The sequence below is a fragment of the Trichosurus vulpecula genome, chromosome 1, assembly GCF_011100635.1.
Source record: "Trichosurus vulpecula isolate mTriVul1 chromosome 1, mTriVul1.pri, whole genome shotgun sequence".
Lineage (NCBI taxonomy): Eukaryota > Metazoa > Chordata > Mammalia > Diprotodontia > Phalangeridae > Trichosurus > Trichosurus vulpecula.
In genome coordinates this window covers 118,960,796-118,982,020 of record NC_050573.1, presented here as the reverse complement: position 1 = coordinate 118,982,020, position 21,225 = coordinate 118,960,796, and positions in this window count along the sequence as shown.

The following is a 21,225-nucleotide window of genomic DNA, read 5'->3' as shown; positions in this document are numbered from 1 at the left end:
ACAGGTCTTCCTCACTCCAGGCCTGGTGCTCTATCAACTGCACCTCCTAGCTTCTCCTGTATAGGGCTTTCTCATTTCTAAAATGCTTTATTTACAACAATCCTACAGAGATATAAGCTCTATTATTTTTAATCCATCGTGTAGATGAGTTTCATACTGGGTTTCCCAAAAGTCTCAATGCAGTTTTAGGCTGTAATAGTGTAACAGATAACAATAGTATCAGTGGTGCTATTCTAAATTCTGGGTTCTGAGGCCAGGAGACCATGCAGTACGGAGGGAAGAATAGGAAGAAGAAGAGCATTTTCTGTCCTTTAATGGCAAACATTTTAAATAGGTGAAGATTCTCTTTGGCATTCTCCTCACTCCTGATGCCTCTTCATGCTTCTAATGCCTATCCTCATACTCTCTCCAAAAACCCAGCGCAGTAGCCTATCTGTTCCTAATCTTTGAGGGGAAGGCCCTTCAAAATTCTCCATGTTCTCAAATTACTGACCTCTTTTGTCTCCAGTCACAACTCCCATCCTCTCAGTACAACAGATTTCTTCAAGTCCGATGACTTTTTTTTGGGTGGTGGTGGTTTGGACTGGAGATTTCATCAGTGTAGTAAATTCCTTCTACCCGTAAAGATCCTCAACTCAGCTGTAACTTAAAATCTTAGAAAATTGCCAGAGGCACTCAGAAATTGAGACTTGTTGGTCAAGGTCAGAAGAGGCTAGAACATAGATTTCTAGAAGGAAGAGACTTTTATGGATCATAGAGACTAGCCCCTTTATTTTACAAAACAATCCAAGTTCAGAGAATCACACAGGTAATAAATACAGTGGATGAGCTGAGGTCAGAAGCCAGGTCCTCTGACTCTAAATACAGCCCTCTTTTCAATGTTACAGGCAAAACTTGATCCCCAGAGGCTAAACTTGAAACCTCCTCCACAATATCTTTCATGACCCACCTCTTCCCTTCCCCCCATTAGTATTCTACCTCTTAGGGGAAATCTCATTTTTTTTTTTAGTCCAGATCTGTGATTTCATCCTTATAGGAGGCATCCTGGTAAGGAAACTTTCTTTTCCAGTGGAAATCTGTAAGTATCTAACAACCTGACTTTTTGCCTTAGAACTTTGCCTAGGGCACTGATAGGTTAAGTGATTTCCTTGGGGCCACACAGCTAGTATCCATAAAGGCAGGAGGTAGGCTAGTTCCCTAGTCACCACACCAGGCTATCTCTCACTTGTTGAAATTACTTGCATGTGGGCAATGTGGCCTAATAGATACAGAGACAGCCTTAGAGCTAGAAAGACCAGGATTCATTGATCTGGTGGATGGAAATCATGCAAAGTATTTTTTTCATTCGATCATATTGGCTATGTGAGCCTAGAAAATCATATACCCTCTCACTCCCTCCACCCCTCACCTTTCTAATGCTTTTTATGAAAGAGCAGGTGTTGACCTGCTTTGGTAGAGGGAGCTTCCTCATCTGTAAGTTTCTTATAGTAAATTAAAGGGGTGTCTACCCCAAGCATGTGAAGGCTTCCCCCAGCAGAATGGGCAGATGGAAATAATTTGGCCCAATGGAAGCAGGAGCTGTGGAACACTTAGAGCGTGGTCAGACGTCAGAGATGCCAAGGTCATCCACTGCATCCTGGGCCATCGCCAGTCGTTTTGCCTTTTGTCTTGCTGCTATGTCTCTAGAAGATAGAGTGAGGCTGATGACTTGTGAAACCCTGCCTCACTTAAATCCAATTCACACACACACGTATACACACACATGTCAAGATATCACCCAGTGAAGTCATTGGTCCTCTTCAGAAATGAAGGAAGAATGAACAACAACGTATAATAAAATAATAAATCCAGTCCCTATCCCTATTATTCTGTAGAATGAAATTACTTTGTATTATTTTGTACATATTTTACATTTCCTTCATAATTTGCATGTTCTATCCCCCATAGGATATCATTTCATTGTAATCAGACACTAATTTTTTTATCTTTTTATCCTCAAAGCCCCTCCATGACACATGGGACCTGGAAACAGGAAGACTCCAGATACTTACTAGCTTTGCATCCAGGGGTCAAGTCACTTAATCTCCCTATCTCTGAGTTTTGTTATCTGTAAAATGAGGAGGATAATAGCACCCAACTCATAGGGTGGTTGTGAGAATAAAATGCGGTAACATATGTAAAGTTCTTTGTAAACATTAAAATGTTATGTAAATGTTATTATTATTATAGCATAATACATTGCATACAGCAAGTATTTAACAGAATTCCAAAGCTAACCCTAGATGTTAAGAGATATTAATCTGGTTGAATTAACTATTACTAATTTTGAGGAAATAGCTTCTCTCTACATTTAAAATAAATGAAAATCCTCTCTCTTTGCATCCAAGAACAAGAATTATTCCTAACCAAAATGAATCTCCCATTAATGGGCTTTCCATTGATATAAAAAGCAAAGTGAAAACAATTCAGGCAGTTTGAGAGAAGATATTTCTGGAGGCACCAGATAGGCAGGCTGGTCCAGCCTGGTCAGTCTCCTGACAAGACTATTTCTGCTTCTCACAGTTTCTTTCCTCGCTGCACTTCTGAAGCACAGAATCTTTAAAAGTATATGTTTTTCACATGGCACTAGGGGTACCAGCTCTGGCAACTGTTTGTAGGTATGCATTGTTTGCGAGCCAGCAGCTGCCTGTACTCTCATCTGTCCCTTCTCATAGAGTCATAGTGGGAAGGGCCCTTAGAGTTCATCTAGTCAGCTCTCCCAAATCCCTCCCATTTTTCAGATGAGGAAACTGAAGTCCATAGAGCTTCTGTGACTTCCCCAAGGTCACCCATCTAGTTAGTGATTTTGGACTAGGACCCAAGTCTCCTGACCCCCAATCAGGCTTCTTCTCTCTCATCCCAACCTGCAGATGTGAACTGTCTTTTCCCAGTAAGTGCTGCTGAGTTCTATATTTTTTTATTGGTCTTTTGTAGTGAAATCAGGGTGTACTCTGCCTCCTACTGGGTCTATATCTAGCACCTCATTGCACATCCTTTATCCCCACTTACACAAACTCATGCTCATCAAGGCAACATGATACCCTTGTTATGACCTTATAGCAATGACCTCATCCTGGAAGGTCAATACCAGGTTTCAGTTTTTCTGATAATTGATATGTTTGATGGGAACTTAGGGGAGATGGTCAGCTTCAGGACCCAAATTCCTCTGTTTTCATCTTACATTTTTAATAGTATCTACTACATTCAAGACACTGTGTCAGAGGCTTAGGATACTGAAAAACAGCCAAACAAAATGAAAGGGTCCCTGCCTTCAAAAAGCCTACATCCTACTGAGGAGGAATATACATTTTGCTCTCAAATAGACCTTTGATCTCATTGATTTGGGAATGCTCTCCATCCATCCCTTCCAAACTTGTGCAGCCTTTGTTCATGACTTCCTGAAAGTATGCCACAGGGGGGTCCAATCAATGTGCTGTAGGCCTTCCTCCTGTGACCAACCCATCTTCTCTTCCTATCTTACAAATCCTTGTTGACATCACTTACTCTTGTTCTTCTTTGGAGTTCCTTATGGGTTATAAATTACAGTCTGCACTCATGCAAAATGTTCCTCTCCATTTCCCTCTCTGTGCACTCTTTATCTTTAGTTCTTCAGAGGCATTCCATGCCCTGCTGCCATGCAGCAATTTCAGTCAAATTTTTATACTGAAAAGGTGGGCTTTTGCTTTCATAATAAGATTGAGGTCAATGAACGTGCTTTGCAATTTTTCAAAAGCAATCCAGCCCACTCTTCTCCTCTTTTTGAATCCTCGGTCTCCGACACTGTCCATCTATACTACTTATTCCAGGTATGCACACTCTCAGAATGAGTTCTATTGTGTGTCTGTTCAGATGCATGTTGAAATCTGAGTAATAGTTCTTCTTCACCAATTTGGTCTTTCCAGAGTGGATAAACAGACCAAATTTATCTGTGAAGTCAGTTAGTAAACATATATTAAGTGCCTTGGTTGGTTGGTTGCTGTACTCCATGTTCAGAGAGGACCAAAATGACATCACTGTGTCAGTGTCAAGGTTCAATGTGTCTGATTGTGTCTGATCAGACCAATACGAGCTTGGAAGGCTCTACCACAGGTTGGATACAAATAACCCATATGACCATTTGGAGTGGAGATGTCGCTAAATTTGTGCATCTCGCATCTCTTTTGAGCTACTTCAATTCTGCTTTGCTCAATAGAGCACAGAGCCTTCTTTGATGCGGGCATGCCATGCTGGTCAGTCCTGTGCCAGTGTCTCCCACGTCTCATAATCGATTTCAAAGTTCTAGTACATGTGCCATTCACTGTACTAAGCAATGAGGATAAAAAAAGCAAAGACAATCTCTGACCTTGAAGAGCTCACAGTCCAATGGGGGAGATAACATGCAAACAACTATGTACAAACAAGATATGTACAAGATAAGTGGGAAATAATCAACCAAGAGAAGACAGTAGAATTAAGCAGGGATTAGGAAAGACTTCCTGGAGAAGGTGGGATTTTATCTGGGATTTAAAAAACCCAGGAAAACCAGGGCACAGAGATAAAGAGGCATGGAGGACAGAGAAAAAGAACGTCAGGAGTCAAGAGACGGGGGGTGTCTTGCACAAGGAACAGTAAGGAGGCTAATATCACTGGAATGAAGAGTACACAGGAAGGGGGGAAGTGGCTGGTGGTAAGAAGACTGAAAAGGGGGTGCGGTTAGGTTATGAAGGGCTTTGAAAGCCAAACAGAGGATTTTATATCCAATCCTGGAGGAGAGAGGGAGCTACATCAATCTTTTGAGTGATTACAGATCTCTTCCAGGGTCTGCAATATCTTGGGGCTTAATGCAATTGACACAATGTCATTTGCAAACAGGAGCATTTGGAAGGCATCACTATCCATAGGGAATCCCTCTTCAACCTGGACTCTGTGCTGGATCTCAATGTACAATGTGTACATAGGTAAGTAAATATACAATGTGTACAAGGTAGTAATTTTGTAGCTGTGCAGGAGAGACCTAACAAATGAAGCAGGAAAACTTCCAGGCATAGAGGACAGCCTATTGTAAAAGCACGAAGGTGGGACATGGAATTCCAAGTCGAGACTGGCAAGTAAGCAAGTCTGGCTGAAACATAGAAGGTGAGAAAAAGTAATATGAAATAAGTTTGAAAGAGTAGGCTAGAGCCAGATCATAAAGGACTTCAAACATCAAAATAGAGGAGGTTAAGGTTTTCATGTAATCCAAGAACCAGTAAGGAGCTGCTGAAAATTATTGAGCCTGGGTGTCTAGCCAGATCTCGTTCTGACCTAAATCCCCTAATTTTATGTCTCTCCTCTGCCCCCTCCCCAACCCCTATCCTAATTCTAGTCCTTTATTAGCTCTTACTACTTTCCAAGACTAAAGGCAGCTAGGTGGTTCAGCAGATAGAGTGCTGGGCCTGGAGTCAGTAGGGCTTGAATTCAAATTCAGCCTCAGAAACTTGCTAGCTGTGTAATCCTGAGCAAGTCACCTAACCCCTATTTGCCTCAGTTCCTCATCAGAAGGCAATGGCAAACTATTTTAGTATCTTTGCCAAGAAAATCCCATGGACGTCTGTGGGGTCACGTAGAATCAGACATGACTGGACAACAACACTTTCCTATGAATTAGGCAATATAGTATTCATAAGAGAGTTTGAATGAACTTATTTTTGTGAAAAACAGGTCACATCAATGTGCAAATGCAGGGAAGAAAGGCATGATGGGGTAAAGCAGGCAAGTGAAAACCCCATATGGTCTTAGAAACAATGGCAGCAGAGTGATCTTACTCTCTGTAATTATAGAATCATGGAATTTAGAGCAAGAAGGTAAGTTAGAGGTCATCTAGCCAATTTCCCTTAATTAACAGATGATGAAGTTTAGTCCAAGAGAGTTGAAATAACTTGCTCAAAATCTAGAGCTATAGGGGAACTCAGAGGTCATCTAATCTGACCCACAAATGGTGAAACAGGCCCAAAGAGGTTAAATAGCTCAAGACCAGTTAGTTAACAATCAGTAGAGGCTGAATTTGAACCGAGAGCCTTTGACACCAGAACTAATGCTCTTTCCACTGTACCATGATTCAATCTCACAGATGTTAAGTAGCAGTTATCACAGACAAGTACAGTATCTCACACACAGGCTTAACTGGATAAATTTGTCTTGACACGCTCCATCTCCTTTTGCCTTATTTTTTTCTTCCCTTTTTCCTAATTCTGCTTTGCCCTCCCCACCAAAAAATAACTTCATCAACCATATCCCGATCTGCTCTAAAAAATATATTGTTAATTGGTCCTGGGTACCTAAGTGACTGACACTGATTTGTTTTGGAAGTAGAGATAACAGATTTAGGTGATGATGGTGAAGGCTGCAGGCTCTCATGAGGGCACTGATACAGTACTGTTGTACCTCCCCAGAGGCTATTTGCCCTCTAGGCTCTAATTCTTGTGAAATGAAAGGCTTTTCACCCATAGCAAGGAGGAGTATTCTTCCAGGGCCCCTACAATCATTCCACATAAAATTGGAATCACCTTCATTCCTGATTCAAAGGTCTCAGGTTCTGTTCACCTTTTTTTCCCTACCCTTTTCTTTAATCATTTCCTGAAGCGGAAAGGAAAATTGCCTTTCTTCCTCTGTGGCCAAAGCAGAATTCCGAGGACATATTTTGCGCTGTGGACTGCAGCCTGACTGCTGATCTGACCTTTCACTACTTCTCTTACTGATTTTTTCCTGTTACTGTTCTCAGGTTGTCAAAGAACTCCACTGTTTCCTAGAGTGGAAGACACTGCCTTACCTTCTTTGGATTTCACTATTTATAAAAATGAATTGAATAATTGAATGCCACCCCCCCCAAAGTGGGATACTCTAATGAAGAGGGGTCTAACATAGTTTATAGGAGTAGCCTGAGTTTAGCCAGAACCAGATGAAGATGTAGTTCCTGTCTGATTTGAATGCACTGATACATTAATACTAAAAGAAATATACTCGCATGTATGGTTTTCTAAGTCAATATGCAGCCTGTAGATCCTTATGTACGGATTGGTAGCTGCTATTTCCATTTCGGTTTGACACCGCTGCTCCAGTAGACCTAGGATTCCTTTGTTTGGCTGTGCTGATGCAGATCGGTACCCTCCCAGGGGCTAACATCACTCCCTTGATGTACCCTTGGTGAATCCCTCCCTCTAGTTTTATACTTTCTGATTCAAAGGATCTTATCCATATACCAAGCTCCCAGTTCTCTTACTTTTGCCTTAGTCCCAAATCACCAAATACCAAGGCTCAGATGAATTTAGTTAGGAATTCTACTTAGAAAGGAAGAAGAAGGAGTTTAGAAGCAGGAGGTCTGTCTGGTGGTTGTTTAAAGGGTGGTACGACTTTCAGCTCAGCATTACTGATTATTTGGACCACAGAAGGAAAGAACAAGAAAAATTGGTTCTCAAAAATTAAATGAAAAACAGAGGATCATAGAATAGAGGCCCATATGATACGACTCCCTCTTTTTACAGATGAGGAAGTAAGGCCCGAGGAAGTTAGATGACTTACCTAGTCATACTCTTTCTAAGTGTCAGAGTTAAAATTCAAACTTATGCCCTTTGACTCCAAATGCAAGTAGGTTAGCTCTTGGGCCATTGGAGAAAAGGTGTTTAGTTCCCTTTGGATTGGGATGGCTGTGGTGGGTTGGACTCTCCTAGGATGTCACTCAAGGCCTTTGGTTCTACCTACCTTCTGTTTGCTTTAGTCCACTGGATGAATGCCATATTGCCAGTCAATCCCTTATGAGACAAAGACCAGTCTGGTTCTCATGTTCCCCTCTACAGAACTTATGTTATAACCAATAATGACAGAAAACATGAATTAATATGTGCAGTTATCCCTTATCCTCTCACGTTCAAGGCTTTGACACACCAAGGGAAGCAGCCAATGGAAAAAGCATCAGATTTGGAGTCGAAAGAGCTAGGTTTGAATCCTTGCAATTTACTATTTATTATCATAGAATCATAAGATTTAGTGCTAAAAAAGACCTTGGATATCATCTAGCTTGAGTCTCTCTCATCCCTCCTACCTCTCCCCTCACTGGATAAAACACTGACTTAGAGTCAGGAAGATAAAACACTGACTTGGAGTCAGGAAGACTTGGATTTGAATCTTGCCTCAGACTAGGTGATCCTGGGCAAATCACTTAATCTCTGTGAGTCTGTTTCCTTTTCTGTAAAATGGGAGTAATAATAACATCTACCTCACTAAGTTTTGTGAGGATCAAAGGGATAACACATATAAAGCAATTCACAAACCTTAAAGTGCCAGATAAATGCCGGTTACTACAACTACTACTACTACTACTACTACTACTACTACTACTACTACTACAACTACTACTACTACAATTACTACTACTACTACAACTACTACTACTACAATTACTACTACTACTACAATTACTACTACTACTACAACTACTACTACTACAACTACTACTACTACTACAACTACTACTACTACAACTGCTACTACTACAATAACTACTACAATAACTACTACAACTACTACAACAACTACTACTATAGCAACTACTACTACAACAACTACAACTACTACTACAATTACTACAAAAACTACTACTGCTACTACTACTACTACTACAACTACTACAAAAACTACTACTACAACTACTACTACTACAACTACTACTACTACTACTACTACTACTACTACTACTACTACAACAACTACTACTATGACGACAACTACTACTACTACAACTACAACAATGAATGGGGAAACTGAGTCCTAGAGAGGTTAAATGACTTGGTTATGGTCTTGAACACTGTAAGTGGCAACATTAGCATTTGAACTGCTTCTTCTAACTACAAATGCATTAGTTTTCTTCCCACCATTCAGTTCTGCCTCTGTGAGACCTTAGGCAAGTTATCTTGCTTTTTTGTTCAATGAAAATGGTCTAGATAGTCTCTGAGTTCCCTTTCAGTTTATAAGATCCTATTGCTAGGGCTGGCACTAGGCAAAATTATTCAGTATTCCAGGTTTGTCTTCAGCCTCCTCACCTTTCATTTTCTGAACCCTTTATTCTACTCCTGCTTCTCCCCATCCAATTTCAGGCCCAGAGCTCTCCTCTTATCAAAGCCTGCAAGGTGAAAATGATCTGTTTTCATTCCTCCTTAGGGTGAATTTAAGTCAATGTGTTATCTCTTCCAGGGGGATGTGCATTTAAACCTTATCTTTAATTGCATAAAGGCCCTAGTCCTCCTGTTGGGTGAATTTTATGAATCACAGAATAGGTAGTTGCCTTGGAGGAGGAAGGGAATCAATTATTCAACAGGCTTTGATTTAGGGCTTACTATGTGCCAGGCACTGTGCTAAGAGGTGCTGGAAACACAAAGAAAAAATTAAAAACAAAACAAAAATCTCTACCTTCAAGGAGCTTACATTCTAATGTATGTGAGAGATAACAGAGATGTCTAGCTGAGACCAAATGGTCCCATAAGAGCCATTCCATGTCCTTTATCACCAACTGCATGATAGACTTTTTGAAATGGGCATTCTGGCATCCTGGCATAATCTCAAAGCTCAACATAACCAAAGCAGAACTTATCTTTCCTGAAAAACTCATGCCTACTGCAAAGTATCTCTTACCATAGAGCCATCAAGGACACTACCATCCTTCCATTCACACAGGTTTGCACCCTGGTAACATTCTTGACTCCTTGCTTTTAGTCACTGATACATGCATGCATGCACACATATGAATACATGTGTGTATATTTATACACACATATATACACCTGTGTGTGTATTGTATATCAGTTCAAAATTCTGGTATGCAGTTGCCAATAGAGAACATGGAATGACTCCTATGGGACCATTCAGTCTCAGCTGGATAGCTATGTTATCTCTCACATTAGAATGTAAAATCCTTGAGGGCAGACGTGTGTGTGCATATGCACACATATGTGTATGTGTGTGTATGCATGTGCATGTGTGTGTGCGTGTGCGCATGCGCGTGCGCGCACCTATGGGTTGAACTGGCTAGAGCACTGGGCTTGGAATCAGGAAGACTCCTCTTTCTGAGGTCAAATCCATCCTCATACATTTACTAGCTGCCTGACCCTGAGCAAGTCACTTAACCCTATTTGCTTCAGTTCTTCATCTCTAAAATGAACTGGAGAATGAAATGGCAAACCACTCCAGTATCTTTGCCAAGAAAACCCCCAAGTGGGGTCACAACTAAAACAACTGAACAACAACGTGTACACACACATCCACCCATGTGTGTATATAAATATAGGCATGTATGCCTGTATGTGTATTCACGCATATATATTCATTCATTTGCTAAATCTTGTCATTTCTAACTCTACAATTATTTCTCCCTTCTTTCCACTCCCATAGCCCCTTCATCATTCAGGCCCTCACCACCTCTCCCCTAGATTATTTAAATGGCCTTTTAATCCGTTTCCACCTCAATTCTCTCTCTACTCCAATCCATCCTCCACACAACTGCCAAAGGGATTTTTCCTAAAGAGTAGTTCTGGCCACATTAGTTAGTCTCCTGCAGCTGAGGTAGTACAGTAGATAAAGCCTTGGACTTGGAGTAAGGAGGAACTGAACTCGTAGCTAGCTTTAGATACTTCCTAGAAGGAAGACACTAAAACTGTCTGTCTCAGTTTCCTCAACTGTATAACAGGGCTGATAATAAGAGCATTTACCTCCCAGGGTTGTTGCGAGTATCAAATGAGATAATATTTGTAGAAAGCTTAGCACAATGCCTGGCACACAGTCGGCACTTAATACATACATGTTTTCCTTCCTTTCTACTCAATAAACTCTAGTGGCTCAATAAACTCCATTACCTCTAGGATCAAATATAAACTCGTTTGTTTGGCACTTAAAGATCCATATAGCCTGGCCCCTTCCTGACTTCCTGTTGTTCTTGTACATTTCTTCCCTCCATGAACTCTGTGGCCCAGCTACTTTATGGGCCTACTTTCTCTTCCTCACAAGTGATGCTCCATCTTCCCTTTCCATGTCTTTGTACTAGTTGTCCCCAATCCCTGGAATCTTCTTCCTGCTCATTTTTACCTCTTTACCTTCCTTCAAGACTCAGCTCAACCCCACCTTCTGCAGCAGGCTTGCCCCTGTCCCCTCAACAGCTAGTACCTACCTCTCCAAGATTACCTTCCATCGCCCCTGCATATGTCTTGCATGTACCTACGTTCTATGTTGTTCCCCTACCCTACCCACACTTTAAAATGTAAGATCCTTGAAAGCAGGGGCTATTTTTGCTTTTTTTCTTTCCATGCCTACCACTTAGAACAGTCTCTGACTCAGAGAAAGCACTTAATAAATGTTCTTTTAATTGATTGCTTGATTGTAAAGTTCTGAATGACAAGTAAACATGTTTATCTGTGATCCAAGCAATAATAGGGAGCTGCTGGAGTTTACTAAGGAGTCGTGGTAGTTGTGGAATGTTAGAGAATCCTTCCCCTAAATCCCTAAAGTCTAATATGGCTGCAACATCTATACCTGGAGGCGGCTTAAAGAAGAAATTAGAAAATTCCCTATGAGGGAATTGAAGGGGCCACAGACAGCAAGTGGTTAATTGTGAGAAGTGAGTGAACCTCGTTGACTCCATCTTGTTGGTCAATTCTGGAGCTAGCTTAGTTTCTATTCAATTATGGGTCTAGTCCAAATTCTGTCTTATGAGAAAATTATTCAATTGTGTGAACTGGGAGAAAACCTTATTGCAGTGTTTGAACCTAGCCCTGCATGGCTGGGAAGCTGGACCATCTCTACCTGATGCTTAGAGACCCTTAACTAAGGAGCTAGGATATGCTGACCAGAAGCCCAGTCAAATCCAAAGACTGAAAGACATAGTTTTCTCCCAATTGTACATTTCAAACAACCCTTATGTCTTATCTGAAAACTGGCCCCATACTGATCAATCAGCTGTTGTTTCCATGTTTCTTTGATTGTTTACAGACCCTGGGAGGGGAGTGGAACATCTTTTTTTCCAAATTCAGGAAATTGCACCTGGTTGCTGACTCTCTCCCAACTTGGAAAGTCCCTGATCTTTCCTCCAATTAGACATTGGATTACCTAATGTTATATTGTTTCCATGCTAATTAATTGGCCTTATTTGATTAATTGTTGTTAATGAATAAAAGTCTTTCTCCCCTTGTATTCAGTGTCCAGGCCTAAGCGGAGGAAGTCTGGTCCTGCTTGTTATGCTTGGAAGATAAAACTTTTGTTTCCTCAGTCATTTTATCTTTCCCTCCATGCCCAATCAAGGAAACAGAATTGAGGTTTGAAATAATCAAATGAGGGGATAAAAAGTGAAATTTGAAACAAATACAGAGGAATCTTGCTATGATGCTCATCATTAAAGAGCAGGAATGGGTATGATGTAGATTGATGTTGGATTCTTTTCAAGGGTTAATAGCTTAAGAATGTTGGGCCACTGGGAGTGTTGAGGTATGGAGCAATGCGACAGAGAAAAAGACTTAGGATCAAAAGACTTAGAAGACTGAGTGTATGTTCTGACTTACCAGTTTAACCATCCTCCCTACCCTCCGACTTCTGCTTCTTCTTCTATAAAATGTTGTTGTCGGTTAGTCATTTTTAGTCATGTCCAACTCTTTGTGACACCGTTTGGGGTTTTCTTGGCAAAGGTACTGGAGTAATTTGCCATTTCCTTCTCCAGTTCATTTTATAGATGAGGAAATTGAGGCCAACAGGGTTAAGTGACTTGCCCAGGATCATACAGCTAGTAAGTATCTTGAGGTCAAATTTGAACTCAGGTCTTCCTGACTCCAGGCCTGCACCACCTAACTGGTTATCTATTATGAGGTAACTTATCACCTCTGAGATCACTAATTACCACTCCCTCCCCCACGGTCAACTACATTCTTTTCACTTCCTTTTTCTCCAACAACTCCATAGTTACTAAATCTGTTCTCATCACTTAGCCCTTTATCTCATCTCTCCCTCTTCTAATCTGTTCTGCATGCAGCTACCCAGTTAAACATCCTAGCACATTAATTTCTTCATGTTATTTCCTGCTCAACAATGTGTCATGGCTCCCAGCCGCCTACTCCATTACACCTAGCCAACTCTGCCTGGCTTTCAAAGCCCTCCATAAACTGGCCCCACCCCAAAATGTCATCTCATTTCCCACTACTCCCAGCAAGCACTGTGGGGTTAGCCTCCTTGATATCCAGTGTTCCTTCTGATCTCAACTTTTGCTCATAGAATGTTTCTCTGTCTCCACCTACCCAAATCCTCTTCATCTTTTCTCAGCAGCTTGGGTTTTACCTTATCCATGAAGCCCTCTCTATCACTCCAGCCCATTAGCATCTCTGTCTTTTCAACTCCAGATGACCTTTATTATTGTTCTCATTTATTTGGCACTTAATTATATGCTGCCTTGGCTTATTACTTAATATTCATTCATCTGACCAAAAAGTTATTTAAAATCGTCTAAATTGTACAAGGCACTTGGTTTTTTGTTCCTGATCAGCCCAGCAGAAAGTGTTCTCTCCCTCCCTCCAGAAATATTCTTAACATAAACTCTTTTGTTGCCATAACTTCCTACCTTGTAGTTTACTTATCTTTTTAAAAATATTTTATCCTTGTTTTCTTAGTAGAACATAATCTCCTTAAGGACAAGGATTGAATTTTTTTTTTAATGTTCTCAGCATCTAGCACAATGCCTAGGGACTAGGTGGTACAGTGGATAGAGTACAGAGCCTGGAGTCAGGAAGACTCATCTTCCCAAGTTCAAATCCAGCCTCAGACACTTATAAGCTGTATGACCCTGGGCAAGTCACTTAGCCCCATTTGCCTCAGTTTCCTCATCTGTAAAATGAGCTGGAGAAGGAAATGGCAAAGCACTCTAATCTCTTTTCCAAGAAAACTCCAAATGGGGTCACAAAGAGTTGGATGTGACTGAAAATGACTGAACAACAACAAAAGCACAATGCTTTGCTCACTCACTCATGGGAGTGCTTAATGCAGGTTTGTTGAATATAATGCATGTATCTTCTCTTATTCCTGGAATGTCCTTGAAGATTACATCCCTTGGTGATATTTCTTTGTATTACCCATGGTATTAGCACTGGGATGGGCACACACAGACAGGTAGGTAGGAGAGTGCAATGGTGTCAAACTCAAATAGAAACAGAGCCAAATAAACCATACATAAGGGTTCCTGTGGGCTGCATGTTGACTTAGTTTTAAAGTGTAATATTATTTATGTTTTATTGCATTTTATTTATTTTGTTAAGTATTTCCCATTTATATTTTTATCTGGTTCATATTTGGGAGTATTGTGGGCCACATGTAGCCTGGGCTGCATGTTTAGCATGTATGGTATAATGAGTAGAGTGCTGAATTTGAACTCAGGACCACTTGAATTTAAATCCTGCCTTTTAGACACCTACTGGCTTTGTAACCCTCCACAAATCGCTTAACTTGTCTCAACCTTAGTTTCCCCATCTATAAAATGAGGATAATGATAAGGCATCGTTAGGTTATTGTAAGGATAAAATGAGATAACACAGTAAAGTGTTTTGTAAACTTTAAGATTTTAGCTATCATCATTTTCCTCACCAGGAGATGAATGTTGAAGTGATGAATGAAAAAGCATTCATTATATTATAATATAAGAACATTATATTAATTATATATTATTATAATAAAAAACATTTCTGCATTTTTTAATTGCTGCTTTTATGTGTCACTTGGAAAGAGTGATCCCAACTCTGGACTCTTCCTGGGGCACCTGACCACAAAGAGAAAAGTCAGACTTTGGCCCCACACATTCTCTGGCTCCTTTTGCCCCTGCACCCAGAGTCTTAGGGAAAATCTCTTAAACAAAGAGCTCATGTCTAGATTCATGTCTAGGATTTCCCCAGAAGGAATTAAAAGGGTCCATTCTAGGAAAGTTACTTTTTATTTGTCCTCAATGTACAAAATAGTGGGTATAAGTTATAGAACCACTATTTCCTCTATCACAAAGGAAATGCTTAAAACACAAAAGCTTCTTAAGTACACATTGCCAAATACTTAAAACATGAAATGGTAGCCCATCTTTCCTAATATAATCTGTATCTTCTGGAATATGGGAAAGATTCCCAGCATACTTCTGAGACTTCTAAATAAATATTTCACATTTGCCTTGAGTTTGTACTGTCTGAGAAGCAACTCAAGGTCCAGATCTCCTGCCCAGACAAACATCTGATGCTTATCTTCCTAGTGGTGGCAATTTTCTCTCTAGTAAAAAGGTGTATATAGTTTAGGGGTGGGAAATCTGCACCTCCAGGCCACATGTGGCCCTCTAGGTCCTCAAATGCAGTCCTTTGATTGAATCCAAACTTCACAGGATGAATCCTCTTAATAAAAGGATTTGTTCTATAAAACTTGGATTCAGTTAAAAAGCTGCACCCAAGGACCTAGAAGGCTACATGTGGCCTCGAGCCTGCAGGTTCCCCATCCCTGGAGTTGTAAGGAGCATCTCCCGCTAGACAACTAGGACTTGAACCTCCCAGTAGCCTTGGACTTCTTGAACTTGTGAGTTGGTTATCAAAGGTGGAAGGGTCCAGCTCTCAGGTTCACCATTCGTTCCCCTGTAAAGAGGGAATGATACATCAATCAGAAGAATCTCCCAAGGACCTGAGATCTAGTCTTAGGCTCACCTAGGCAAGTACCTATTCTTATTTCCAAGTGGGTAGCTGCCATGACTTCTGCTGGGGATCAGGGAGGAGAAGGATCCCTTTCCGTCATTCCCACTTAGAAGTCTGAGGGAGAGTTTAAGTCTCGAGTCACGAGTTTCAAAGGGGAAGAGTGAGAGCAATTGTTTCTCATTTTAAAACCTATTAAGTAGGCAACTCTTCCTGCTTGGTCACCAATTGTTTTCAACACAACACATCTCCAAGTGATGAGACCTGTATGTACAAATATATTTACAGCAGACTTTTTTGTGGTGGTAAAGAACTGGAAACTAAGTGAGTGCCCATTAATTGGGGAACGGCTGAACAAATTATGGTGTATGGATTTAATAGAATACTCTTGTTCTATAAGAAATGATGAAGGAAATAGGTTCATCAAGACTGGGGAAGACTTGTATAAATTGACAGAGAGTGAAGTGAGCAGAAGCAGGAGCATGATTTATACAACCACATAGTAAAGATAAGCAACTTTGAGAGGCTTAAGAACTCTCAGCAATGCAATGTCCAACAATAATTCCAGAAGACTCGCAATGAAATATGCTTCCTACCTCCTCACAGAGTGGTGATAGACTTATATTGAAACATATATCTTTGAGACATGACCAATTCAGGGATTTGATTTGCTTGATTATGTAAATTTGTCACAAAGGCTTTTTTTGTTGTTGTTCAACCATTCCCCAGTGAATGAGCACTCAGTTTCCAGTTCTTTGCCATCACAGAAAGGCCTGCAATAAATACATTTATACACACAGGTCCTTTCTTGGGTCCAGAAGCTTTTGTTTGGTTCTATCACTTGGGGCTGTGTTGTGTTGAAAATAACTTTCAGAGGCTTAAGAACTCTCATCAATGATCAACCATAATTCCAGAAGACTCACAACGAAATATGCTTCCTACCTCCTCATAGAGTGGTGATAGACTCGGGTACAGATTGAGACATATATCTTTTGACACATGGCCAATTTTTCTTTTTCAACTGGGGTATGGGGGAGGGAAAGAAGAGTTTTTATTTGCATCTAAGTGTTAAAGGGAAAGCCCTAGTGCCAACAGTATCCCTACAAAGCTCTGGAGACCTAGAGGCTGCATAAATCCCCAAAGACCCTTAGCCAAAGGTGGGGAACATTTAGCCTTGAGGCCACATGTGGCCCTCTAGGTTCTCAGGTGTGTCCCTTTTACTAAATCCAAACTTCACAGAACAAATCCCCTTAATAAAAAGGTTTTGTTCCATAAAACTTAGACTCAGTCAAAAGGCCACATCCAAGGAAGTAGAAGGCTACATGTGGCCTCCAGGGCACAGGTTCCCCACCCCTGCCCTAAGCCTTCAAAAAGTACTTCAAGTTTATGTATGGAGAGATCCTAATGGGCTGGAGTACTTGGGAAGAGATTTTGTAGGATTTAAACTTGACCTTCAATTTAATTTAACAAGCATTTGTTAAGCATGTACTGTGTACAAAGTCATGGGCTGGGTGCTGAACATATAAAAACAGTCAGGGCAATTGGTTTGAATGCAACAAGTGCTTTACTGATGGTATGAAGATTGGCCAGGTATCAACACCACATACATATGTAGCCAACAAAATGGCGAAGCAAAGTTGGTCTATGGCCATTTTAGTAGTTAACTAGTTAAGCTCCCTTTGTTGAATATATCCTGATATTCAACCACCTGACTAGCACATTCTCAGCATGGGTGCCTCTGAATTCAACAAATAGGTGCACAGAACACTGTTGGGGGAGAGTGAAATCAAGGGAGACTTTGTGGAGGAGATGGCAATGGAGTTGAGCCTAAAAGAGCAATAATCCCAGAAGGGATATACTAGGATGGTAATTAGGTAGCTATATTGTACAGTTTTCTGCCTCAGTTCTCTCAGTTGTAAAAAGTAGCTTGTTAAAAAAAGAACCTCACTTGTAAAAAAATAACACCTACCTTGTAGGGATGTTTTGAGAATAAAATGAGAATATTTTTAAAGCCACATAAAAGTGCAGTTATGTTATTATTATCATTAATAGAGAAAAGGGGACAGATATAAGACATGATGTAGAGGTAGTAGCATTGGTAATAGATTAGATGTGTAGATTGAAAGAAAGGAAAGAGTTGTCCGGAAGGGAAGATACCATTTTCAATTTGAACCTGAGTCACTGGGAGGATAGGAATTAGAAAGCTAGGAGGTAGAATGTAAAGGGAATATAGTGAATTCTGCTATAGACATACTGAAAATAAGATACCTATGGGACATCCAGGTGGATTTATCCTATTGGCACTTGAAGGTGTTATGACTAGAGTTCTAGAATTCTAGAGAGAGAGTAGGGCTAGTTACATAGATATGGTAGTATGATGACAATCTAATTCAATAAACATTAATTAAGTACCTACTATGCACTAGGCACCATGTTAAGCAGTAAGGATACCAAAAGAGTCAAAGGACAATTCCTGCCCTCAAGCAGCTTACGATCTAATGGCATATAGAGAAGATACATGAATTTGAGGGACCTGCTGAGATCTCCAATACAGTATGTATCAGAGGGCCAAGGACTGTATGTTCTTTAGGGAACATCTAGGATAAGAAGACAGATGATGGATTTTAACAGAGAATTGGAGGCATTTCTTTCTTGCTGGTTGGGGGCAGTTTCAGATGACTTTATAGCATACACAGAGATCTCCAGCATTATTTCATTTTGTCTGTATAAAAATCTTCTGATATAGGCAAGGATCTTCAATAGTAATCAAAAGTAATCAATTTAAGAATTGAACATGAATCTCACCCAGAGGGCAAAGTGGAGAAGTGTGGTGTGAGCAGGCTTCAACACATTACTAGCTGCCAACAAGCAGCTAAAAGGTACAATAGATAGTTGTGGTTCATTCATTTCAGCTGTGTTCAACTCTCTGTGACCCCATTTGGAATTTTCTTGGTTTGCCATTTCCTTCTCCAGTTCATTTTACAGATGAGGAAATTGAGGCAAGCAGGGTTAGGTGACTTGCCCAGGGTCACACAGCCAGTAAGTGCCTGAGGCCAGATTTGAATTTAGGAAGATGAGTCTACTTGACTCTAAGCCATCCACTGTACCACCTAGTTACCCTGATTAAAGTAATTACCTATAGCTAATAAGTGACAGGGGCTGGACAACCCAGATCTCCGGACTCCAAGTCCAGTACTCATTCCACTCCACCATATTGCCTCTTCTTGGAGGTTCTGTCAATTTAACCAGATGTATTTTTAAAGTAATCATAGTTGAGCATTGGCTTCTTAGCTACTCAAGGTCTGGGGCCTAGAGAACAAAAAAGGGATTTGGTGCTATCAAATCTGTGTTATATGTTCAATGACTGGAGCCTTAACAACCCTTTCTGATCATTCTCTCATGAAAAAAAAATAACCATAATAGCAATGAAAAATAACAATCTTAACTCTTCCAAACATCCCAAACATATCCCATTTACAACCATATTTAAACTTGGCTAACTTTGGAGATATTTCTTTGCCAAGGGATTTGATCTGCACAGACAGAGTACAAAAGGTAGTTTGGAGCAAGTAAGAATTAGTTTAAGGAGCTAGCTGCTTCCCTTTCCTCTCTCTCTCTCTCTCTCTCTCTCTCTCTCTCAGATGGACAACCTAAATGGTCCATTGCTACTCCGGAGACATTAAAACAGAAAGAGGAAAATTTCCAGGACTTGGGTCAATCCTCTTTGGAAGATTTATGAGAGAGAGACAATCCCCCAGGATGAAAAGGAGTAGAGGGGATTCGATCTGTCTTGGGTGATGGAGTACCTGCTGACTGGTAAAATTACCGATCTTTCAAAGCATCAAAGTAATGTATAAAAACTCCACATCTCAGGGGAGCTGAATATGTCTTTTGTAATTAACAAAAGGTAAGGGCTCCCTTGCGAGATGTTTGATTTGGCCCAGAAGTTTCTTCTGTGACATTGCACCAAGTTATACTAGGGCATTACTGTAGTCATCGGAGTGGCAGGAGCCAAGTGTGACTTGTCTGGAAAGGCTTTGGGGACAGCGCAAGTGAGGGAAGAGGGAAGAGATGGTGTGGTGGAGTAGAATGAGGATGAGACTTGAAGTCCAGAGATCTAGGCTCTGGTCCAACCACTTCTACTTATTAGTCACCTTATGGGCAGCTAGGTGGCACAGTGGATCAAATGCCAGGCCTGGAGTCAAGAAGACTCATCTTCTGAATTCAAATCCTGCGTGACCCTGGGAGAGTCACTTAATACCCTTTGCCTCAGTTTTCTCATTTGTAAAATGAGCTAGAGAAGTAAATGGCAAACCACTCCAGTATTTCTGCCCAGAAAACCCCAAATGAGGTGATGAAGAGTTGGACAGGACTGAAACAACTGAATAACAACAAAAATAACTTTAATGTCTCTGAACCCCAGGTTTCTCATCCTTTGGTTCTTCATTTTATTTTAATTCTTTACTCCAATATTCCAGGGAATCCATATTCACTGAATGGGCATTACCTCATTCAAGGTGAGAACCTGAAAAGGCCTTAGCCTGAAAGGGCCCAGGTCTCCCATTGCATCCTGGGCCATCTCCAGTCATCCTGGTGAATATCTGGTCACTGGACCCAGGTGGCTCTGGAGGAGAAAGGGAAGCTGGTGACTTTGCACAGCCCTCTCTCACTCAAAACAAAGTCAACTGCGAGTCATGTCATCATTTTCTTGATGTGATGATCCTCTTGGAAAATGAAGGATGTACACAAGTCACATAGATGTAGATGCTCCCTTCAGATACATGCAGGTGCTTCCCTCTAGCTTTACCTTGAGGAAAGGTAGGCTGAAAATAAACTTCTGTGTTGGTTTCCATTCTGCCCCCCATACTGCTTGCCAAACTGATTTTGTTATAACTTAGATCTGACCATACTAAAAACTCTTCAACGGTTCCCATTTGCCTCTAGGACAAAACACAAAATTCTCAGCCTGGTGTGAAAAGGCCTCCTTAATTCAGCTTCCATTTACCTTTCTAGTTTTAATTTATTTTACTTCCTTTTATGCACTTCCATTTCATCCAAATTGGCCTGCTCAGAAAATAAACCACCTCCAGGAACTCCCTCCTTCCTTTCCCTTGCCTTGTGGAATCCCTAGCTTTCTTCAAAATATAGCTCAGGTACCCAGATACTCAGGTACTCTGCCACCTGAGGCCTTTGCTAATTCTCCTACTTGTCAGTTCTTTTTCCTTCTTTGGTTTATTTATTTGATACATGTGTATATACTCTTATCTCTCTCTTCCTCTCCATTCCCTTTAGATTGTAAGCTCAATGAGGGTAGGGCCTTTCATTTTTAACTTTATATATCTCTATCTCGAAAAATGGATTATCAGGTAAAAGATATTTATCAAGTACTCCTAGTTGTGCCAGTCACCATGCTGAGTACTGGGCTTAAAAATACAAGCAAAAAGAAAGATGGCCCCTGCTGTCAAGTAGCTTACATTCAAATGGGGCAGGGGGAGATAAC